Raw genomic sequence first — 10026 nt, forward strand, 5'->3', positions numbered from 1 at the left:
TCCAAAAGCTAGTCTAATAGCAGCATCAGAATCTGCTCAGAAGTTTCTTTAATACAACACAGATTCCCAGGCTCAATCCTCTAAAAATACTGACTCAGCTGTGTTTGGTATCGGATGGAGACATCCTTCTTATTTTAAAGATACCAAAGTGATTGTGATGTACAGACAGGTTTAAATTGTTAAGACTGACTCAAGTCATTAAATAATACTTGTGATCAATTTCTAAACAAGTCAACATACAGACATCTTTAAAAACAGGAACCACATTTTTTCCTTCATTACCCACTCTAATACAATGCCTTCCTCACTCAAAGAGCTTAATCAATGCTAATTGACTACAGTCAATCATATCTTACCCAATTCAGTTTTATTCTGGATAAGACTAAGAAAAACATCTCTATAATAGTTTTATACTTTTATTTGAGAAACAAGATTTTAAAGAAATATTTGGTCTATATAACTTTTTAGAGCTGCCCCTAAAGCCTTAAGAGCTTATTAATTTGCCAAAGGGATGCCATATAGACTGGGTCAAATCTATGGAGGATAATTATGAGCATATACTGAAAGCTGAGAAGAGAAAAGGAAGGTGGCAGGAGTGGCAAGGCAGGAGTTGATGCTTCTGCAGTGCAGCCTGGTGGTCAGTGTATTTGGGCACTGGGACTGAACTGATGGATCTGAATTAGAATGTTCTACCATGTTCTGGTGGGTTTTGGTATGAAGTCGTCGTAGTCAAAACTAAGATTATGTAACTCTTTACACTGAGATGAGATACTAACTCTTGCCAAGAACTGGGGAGTGTTCTTCAGTGACATACTTAGAATATTCCACAAAAATGTCCCATATTTTCATCTCAGGAATTCAGGCTATCTGTACGAATCACAGAAAATTGAGGTGTAAAGATGGTTTTCATTATTGTGCTTCCAGATTTGTGGCAGAATGATTCAACTGAGCTAGTAAAAGCAATCTGCAGCCTTAGTCATTTACTCAACATTGACTAAGCCTCTACTTTCAGCCAAAAACTATGCTAAAAATGGAAGAAACTATTATAAGCATTAAAGATAAGCTCTTTCATAGCTGATCAAAGAAACAGATGCATAAATAAATAATTATAATACATCAAGTGATAAGGATGTATTATAAGGTATTATAAAGGTATTATAATATTACCAAGTACAGCACAGCCAACTGGTTTGGGGGCTGGGAGATGGGGAGGATACTGAGCAAGGCAAAGGGGAAAGAGGGTAGAGAAGCAAATGAGTCGAGATTGTAGTGAAATTCATATTACGATATTTTTGCAGCAGATATATCTTCTGAATTATGTGATAGGTTAACACTGAAGAGATTTGCCATCCAACAAATATATATTACAGCTGGATAGTTGGGGAAAATGGCCAGGTGCATGAGAGATGGCAATGGGAAATGTAGCTAGGATTCAAAATATCTCCAGGGTAATGCATGAAACAAGTACTGCATACTCAACCACTAATTAATTGGTCTGTATTTATGTAGCTAGTATTTGTATGTGTACAGGATGACTGTATTCATTCTGCTAATAGATGCTTGTACATTTTTGTGTGTGTTTTTGTACCCTCTCCTTCCATTACTCTAGAGGTAGTTTAAAGAAAGAGACCACATCTAGTACTTCCTCTCTTCCTCCATTAAATACCTAGTTCAGATATTATCATACTGTAGGTGCCCCAAATGTTAATTTACCTATTTATGGGATGCCTATGTTTATGTTTTTCTTAGAAACACTAGTATTTAATGGATGTATAAGTAACTAGATAAAGGATGGAACTGGACATTAATTTGCTCAACGAATATTGTGTGAAAAAAACTAGAGATACCCAGGAAACTTAGAAATTATTTCTGCCCTTAAGATACTCATCACCTAAGAGCTGAATGAAACACGGGATCAGATACGGGCACCAACGTGCTAGATGTGCTAAGATGACAGTCATACCACACAGACGGGAAACTTCAATTCTGACAAATGAACACCATCTCTTGCCATTTCCAGGCATCATCTTTGTAGGGCCCATAAAGGAAGAAATATTTACCGTATTTTTTGAGCTGAATGAAAACCATTCTCCAATTTTTATAGGAAATGCACATCCCTTTAAAAGCATTTCTGTTCACTGTCTGGAAATATTGTGTGCCATTCTGACAATCATTCATGGATAGAAAGTGATTAACATATTCAGAAGAGAACAAAAATAAAAGGTTTCTGCTACACAGAATAAAAGATTTTTTATTACAACAGTCTTATAGATAGCTGGCTGTGTATGGGGAAAATTATATGCTGAAACAGTGAAGATAAAGGATTTCGTTAATTTTACTATTTATGTACTTCTGAAGATAATAGCAGAATGGTAAGCAATATTGCATGCAGTTATTTGAAAAACTGGATCAGAAGTCAGATCAATAGGAAAAAAACACTTCAAATTCACCTGTACCATGTGACAATCGTGTGCTGTTTATAAAATATTCCAATAAATAGAATCCCTCTTCTTCTCTTCAAATTGCCAGGCCAATTCAGTCCAGACCCAAAATATGTTCTAGATGTCGGGTTCCAGGACTGTCTCCGGTTGTTCCAGAGGTTCTTTTAGAGGGAACTGACCATCTAGATCTACTCTACTTTGAAGATCACACTAGCTGCCTACAGTTATCCTGAGTGGTAGTGAATCCTTAAAGAAACTCCCTAAACTCTCACTCTTCACAATTCACAGAGCTAAATGAGATTTATCTTTGTGGTAAAGAACATAGATTCTGGAATTACCCTCCCTAAGTTCAAATCCTGGCTCCACACAAACATGGTTTGGGGCAAGTTCTTTAAGTTCTCTACGTGCAAGTCCATTCATCTACAAAATGAAAATTGTGATTATGAAGATTAAATAGGCATGTAAAGTTACTTAGCAAAATATATACTATACATATATGTTTATTTAATGTATGCTCTGCATATATAGATGTATAGGTATACATACCGGGGGAGCCAAAAAAATGTATACGAGTGGACACTTTGGTCAATGTTGCTCAAGCAGTAGTTCGCCAGAAGTGTATATATTTTTTTGGCACCCTCTGTATTTATGTGTGCATTTGTTTTTTTAGCTTTTCATCTAGGCATTCACCCCACTTTGTTCTTATCTTGCAAATGTTATATACAAAATATTTTTTGACATTTCCCCCATCCTTGTTCTCCATTCTATGCTGCCCTTTGCCAAATAAACACAAGTAACCTAACCAGAGGAGGGAAAAACAAACCTCACATCCTAGCAACCATCAATATTTTCTCCATTTTATAATTCTTCTGACATTTCCCCCATTGCTTGCAATAAAAACAAAAAGGAAAATAAAAAGCTTGGGCTTTTGATAATGTGCTTTTCCCATCACCAGTTAGAATTCCGAGACTCCAGGTCATCTGGTAGGAGCAGCCTCAGATGTGTTTTCATAAAACAAAAACAAACCTACAAAGCTGTCTGCTTGGAGAGAAAAATCCTCACTCCCATGAATACTGATTTAGTTCAAAGGCAAATATAACTCTAATCCAAAATAGAGTAGGCTAGAAAGTTCCTTAGAAGAGTGTGTAAACATGGGATTGGGAGAGGGAAGGGGAAGAGTCACACACAGAAAGTTTATGCATGTATATATTCTAACACCTCCCTAGGAAATAATCAACACTTCTGTGTCAGAGATGAAGAGATGAGAACAATCGTCACTAAGCTGAATAGAAACGTAGAAAAGGCATCCTAACGTTGTTGTGTTCAGTCTACCTAATTTTCACTGTAACCATTTCATGCATCACCAAAGACCACAGTAGAGATGAAGATCCCTATCAGGGCAGAACCTAAAATGTGGTGTTTTAAGTAGGGGGTGGGCCTGCTGGCCTTTTTTTTCCCCCCATAGGCCTCTCCTCAAGGATAAGATGAAGAGTGAATATTTGGGGCTAATTGTTAGATCAAAACCAAGAAAGCCCCTTCAGGGCAGTTGGGAAGTAAGAGCCCATCATCCTGCCAGCATAGTGTACACATCAGGAAAACACTCACCAAGATGGAAGAGGATCCAGGGCATTCTAGAAACAGACGGAAATTTTCATGAGGGATGGGTTTGGATGCTGCACAGCCAGTGTTACTCACATTGTCCTCCCACCAACCTCCAGGGAGTTTGTTCCCTGGGTTCCTCCTTAGGGTTGCTGGGTAAAGGAGGCTGCATGGATTCTAAAAAATTCATATTTGGTCTTCATCACTGTTCCTGACACTGAAGTCCTAAAACCCTTGGAATTTCTTAAAGGATGAGAGCCATAAAGGTGTCTTTTATTATGTCAATGAAGTGAATTTTGGAAAGCCCCTAGATCACATAAAGATGGGGCTGGTCACTAGACAGGGACCAACCTGATTAGAGGGTTAAAATTTTCAGTCCCATCCCTGACCTCCAGAGAGGGAATAGGGACTGGAGATTTAGATCAATCACCAATGGCCAATGATTTAATCAGTCTACGTATGTAAGAAAACCTCCATGAAAACCCAAAAGGCTGGATTTCAGAGAGCTTCAATTGGTGAACACGTGGAAATCTGGGGAGAGTGGCACACTTAGGGCATGGAAGCTCTGCATTCTTTCCCTATACCTTGCCCTATGCCTCTCTTCCATTTAGCTGCTTCTGAATTATATATTTGTATAATAAACTAGTAATCTAATAAATACAATGTTTCTAAGTCCTGTGAGCCACTCTAACAAGTTAATGGAACCCAAGGAGGAATTTGTGGGCACCTCTGATTTATAGCCAGTTGGTCAGAAGCACGAGAAACAACCTGGACCTGCGATTGGCACCTGAAAGAGGGGGAAAGGCGTGTGGGACTGAGCCCTTAACCTGTGGGATATGACGATATCTTCAGGTGGATAGTGTCAGAATTGAGTTGAATTGTAAGACACCCAGCTGGTGTAAGAGAATTGCTTGGTGGTATTGGAAAACTCACATACTCGAATTAGAATCAGAATCATAATCGTATAAATCGAAAGAGCTGCTGACCTAAAAATGCTATAGAAAACTGGGACATAAGGCCCCCAAAATTAACAGTGTTCCAATGACTGGGTTCTAACAAGATACTGACTTGCCTTTCTGAGTCAACAAACCAAAACCACTAGTCATGCAGCCAAAACATGCAGAGGAGAGAACTTTGACCCCCCAGCTGCACCCAGAACCAAAGTTTCACTCCCCACTCGGAACCAAAGAACTGAGACATGATCAGAACTTGAACACCAAAACCTTTCAGAAGCAAAGGGTCTGCTGTGCATGAAGGCTCAGTGCTGAAGGCCCTTACCATATCTTACCACAAGTGGCCAAGTTCCAAAGCTCTCTTATGAAAACCTGCACAGCCAGTGCTTTTACATACCAGCCTATTCCCCTTAACTCCTAACCCTCAGTCTTTGCCTTTAAAAACCCTTGATTAAGCCATCAGGGAGTTTGGGTTTTAAGTGACAGCTTCCCACTCTCCTTGCTTGGCACACTTAAATAAAACAGCTTTAATTTCTCCATTGCAAACCTCAATGTCCAGTGTTTGGCTTTGCTGCACATCGGGCGGGCAGACCCTTGTTTGGTTCAGTAACAAATACTTAACCATCGTCTTCCCAGCAATTATTATGACTTGAACATGAGAATCTGGACTGGCTAATTCTGCCTGGAAGAGTGCCATCAGAAGATACTTCCAGGGTCCCAGGGAAGGATAAGCAATGCCACAACATGAGAGAAAGCAGCCACACATTTGCATGTCCTTTCCTCCTCCTTACTGGGGCTGCAGTGAACCAGTGCTGCCAGGGATGGGATTTGAGGGACTGGAACCAAGGTGTAAACTGCCTGAGGAAGCAAATTCCAAGCCACTGTCTCATAAAGAAAGTGAGAACCCAAGTTAGGGGAGACAAATACCAGCAAGGGGCGCAAAGCTCCAGTGGAGCCAGAATTCAAAGATAGGGTGAGAGAGCAGAAACAAGGTAGGACCAAACAATGAGGGCATATCACCTGTGATTGACAGGAAGTAGCAAAGCTCCCTTTCCATGCCAAGGAACCCTGTCATGCCGGGTGGCATGCGGAGTCTCTGGTCCCGAACCCCACATAAGAACACAGGACATGGTGAGGCCAAAAAGGAACACCCATGGAGCCATAGATAGGAGAGTCATACCACTATATTCTCGCTGGCAGCTGGGTTGGAGATACAGGAAGCAGGAGCCACACTATCCGCAACCTGCCATCCACTTCTCTCTGCCAACCGACCTCACTTGCTAGCTGCAATCCGCTCTTGCTAGCTCAGCCACCATCTTCTTGCTAGCCCCCATTTGCTGCTAGCGTAGCCACAGCAGTTTTATTAGTGGGCAATGGCTCACTGGTTACAGCTGATGACCAACTAGCCACAGCTGATGGCCATCCAGTCACAGTTGACGGCCATTTACTACCTGAGCCAGCACCTTTCCACGTGAGGCTGAGAGCCTGGAAACTGCACTCCTGGCTCTGTCCCCACAAACCAACCCAAATTTCTGTGCCCAATGAAGCTTAAAGAATAGATCAGCCACAAAATGTGAAGCCCACAGATACCCAGGAATCAAAGGCCGTTCAAATTAAACATCAAGTACAAAGGGCCTGTATTTGATGTTTAATTTGAACGGCCTTTGGATCTGGGGTTTGCTTCCAAATAATGGGAGGGGGATCCACTGTGTACAGATGAAACAAAACTGGTCCTAAAATATAAATAGTACAGTTACAAAAAGATCTTTTTTCATTTACGATACTTTCTTCTGAATGGAGATGACAATTCCTGAAAGTTAAACATGGTATGACGCTCATGAGAAGTACCTGCTGATATTGTTAATGATGATATTGTTAATGAGGAAGGAAGCTTCTCATCCTGTAATTCAAAACATCCTCTAAATTTACATCTAAATAAGTATAGGAGCACATTGAAGAAAGAGGGATTCAGGAGAGGAGCCCCCTTCATGCAGAGTTTCAGAACAAGATGAAATGATGTGGTTTCTTTCTTAACATCAAAATTTTTTAACAAAGGACAATTCTACCCTTAGAGCCTCAGATCTTATTTTTGCAGCTTTTGTTACCAATATTTTATTTCTATTACCTTACAGGCAGCCCTGTGGAAGAGGCACAGCAGTGCTACTATGCAAATTGTATTTATTGATAAACTAAGGCCCAATGAGGTAGAAGAACTTGTCCAAAACCTGACAGCCTTAATAAGTAATAATGATTTAGGATTATTAATAAGCCTTAAATGTACAAGAAAGAGTCAGGACTCTGAGCCTAGGTCTTCTGACTTCAAATGCAGGCCTTTTCCACTAAGCCAAGCTACCCAACCCCATTTCATGGGTTTCTTCTAATTATCAGCTTGGTACCCCACCCTGGTGACTTGACCAGAAAGCATTCTGATGACACACTTCCCTTTTAAAACCTGTTCAGAACATGGGTTGTATTAATTCTAATTTCCTAAATTACTAGTGAGGCTGAGCATTTTATTTTTCCTTATAGTTTTTCACTTCCCCCGGAGCCAGTTTAGGCCCAATCAATTTCCAGAAGTCTCTCAGGGAATTTGAGTGGGGCTGAGGGTGAGGGTGGAGAGTTAGGCAGAGATCCCAAGGAAAATGGCATAGAATAAAAGTAGGGAGAAGAGGGGAAGAAAACACGAAGTTTCTAGATTAGTGAGGTTTTCCCCTTTTACCCTGAGAGGACCAAATCCATTCTCTTAAAAACAGACTGTTCTCCCATGGGATGGTTTATTTTCACTTCTTCTCTAACCCTTCCTGGAGAGATTTAGGCTGGAAGGACCCAAGCACAATAGCTTGGCTCAGCTCTGTCTCAGGTTTCTTGTCTTCTCGGGATAAAGTGTAGAAAATATGGCACCGCACATATTTTGTGATGAAATGATGTGGTCAGATCCAAACACCTACTGTCCTAATCACAATGCTAGTTGCCATAGATTAATGTAATAAATATAATGCAATGATTTTCCCCCTAGAACCCAAATTTCCATCAATAAGGGACCGAGTAATTAAAGTAGAGTACATTCACACAGGGTAATTGTAAGTCATTAAAAGAGTGAGTTACATTTACATGTACTGACATCAAAAGACAAAATGGATCATTAAAGTGAAAAGGGCAAGTCTGAACATATGAGCCCCTTTATGTGCCTAAAACTCCCTAAGAAGTATCTGTCTGTCTTTCTTCCTTCTATCTAGTAGGTTATCTTTATGTCTTTAAAAAAAGAGGTCTGGAGAATACATTGGACAGCCTAAAAGAAATGATTAAATGCACATAAAACTTACTTAGCACGCAAATAGACAGATTTAGTATCCAATTCTTTTCAATGTAAAAATAAATTTGGAAGCAAAATGTGAATTGAATCCAAAATAATTTTTTGGCAGGGAGGGAGCAGTCCGCCTGCTAAGGCAACAATGCCAGCCAAGCAAGGAAGCGCCTCTGAATGAGTGAAGCAAACCACAGGCACCGGCCTGTGAGGTGAGGTGACTCTTCTAGAGATTGATGATGACATAGATACTCAGAGCTCCCTGTCCTGACAATAGCAAAAGGGCTGTCACCTTCTGCTAACAGTCAGTGCATTACTGCGTCATAGTCAGTTGAATCCAGTGCTGCTCTAATACCCCTTTTCTCTCCCTGCCTTTTATTAGGAGTCAGTAAGAATTCTTTCATCTCTGGCTGAGGAAAAATAAGAAGCAGGTCGGGATGATCAGGTTTACGGACCAGTAGTAATCTTTTGCTGGCAGAAAAAGGGACAAAGGTCCTTTCCTGCTGCCACCACGGGCTTAAAGGATTTGCCACATAACTTGGCTGTGTCAGTCACAATTTTAGAGAGAATTTAGCCTAAAGTTCAATGTAGGGGCCATAATATAAAAGATTTAACAAATGTTACTGTCCATAATGTTTCTGTTCGTTATATGTATTTGGCTAGTGACTAGGTTTTCTAATTTTCTAAATGACTGCCAAGAGCTCACCATCTTTTAAAAACCTCTCTTTCTCCCTGATTATTTTAAAATATACTAACCTTTACTCTGTGTCCGAGATGTTTTTTATAAGTTATGCCACTTATTCTTATTTTGCTCCTTAAAAATGAAGATAGAAAAGTTTTAAATGGTGTTATTTTCACATGATACGTCTGTATAGCTGGAAACCCTAAGAGAATTAACTCAAAACAAGAAGAAAATTCAGTAAGTTAGCTGTGTATGAATTACAACAAAAAAAATGGGTAGCTCCCCAATATACAAATAACAATTAAATACAGAGGGTGCCAAAAAAATGTATACGCATTTTAAGAAAGGAAAACTGTATCAAAATTGTAATACTCAATATATACCGATAACAAAAGATGAATACAAGTCACGTTTGACTTCTGCAATTACAAGAGGGGCTCAAAGTGGTTCCCATCAGCGTCCAGACACTTCTGATGACGGCGAACTACTGCTTGAGCAACATTGACCAAAGTGTCCACGTATTCACATTTTTTTTGGCACTCCCGATATAGACATAAAGGAAGAAAAGATAACTAAAATGTTACCTGCTTAGGAATAAATTTAACAACAAACATGTAAGATCTGTAGTGAACAATTTTAACCTTGTATTATAATTTTTTAAATTTTAAACAGGTATTATAAAACACTTAAATAGAACAGAATTTGTTATGGCTCAGAAGTCTAAGTATTACAGTGATGAAAATCTCCCCGAAACTAGTTAAACTTTAAATGATGAATAAAAGTAAACTTCTTAAAAGCAAACTTCCAACATTCATAGAGGAAAAGAAAGATCTTTATGTTTCAGGGAAAAAAATTCTAAAAAAAGAGGAGACTAGCCCTTCAAGACTTTTTGAGCTTTTGTGAAGTATAATTCATATATTGAAAGTTGCACACACTTCATGTATACATCTTGAAAAGTTTGGACATATGTCTACACCTGTGATACCATCACCACAACCAAAATACTAATGCTATTCATCACCTCCCAAAGTTTCCTTGTGTTCTTCT

This window comes from Rhinolophus sinicus, linkage group LG12 (genome assembly GCF_036562045.2).
Source record: "Rhinolophus sinicus isolate RSC01 linkage group LG12, ASM3656204v1, whole genome shotgun sequence".
Taxonomy (NCBI): domain Eukaryota; kingdom Metazoa; phylum Chordata; class Mammalia; order Chiroptera; family Rhinolophidae; genus Rhinolophus; species Rhinolophus sinicus.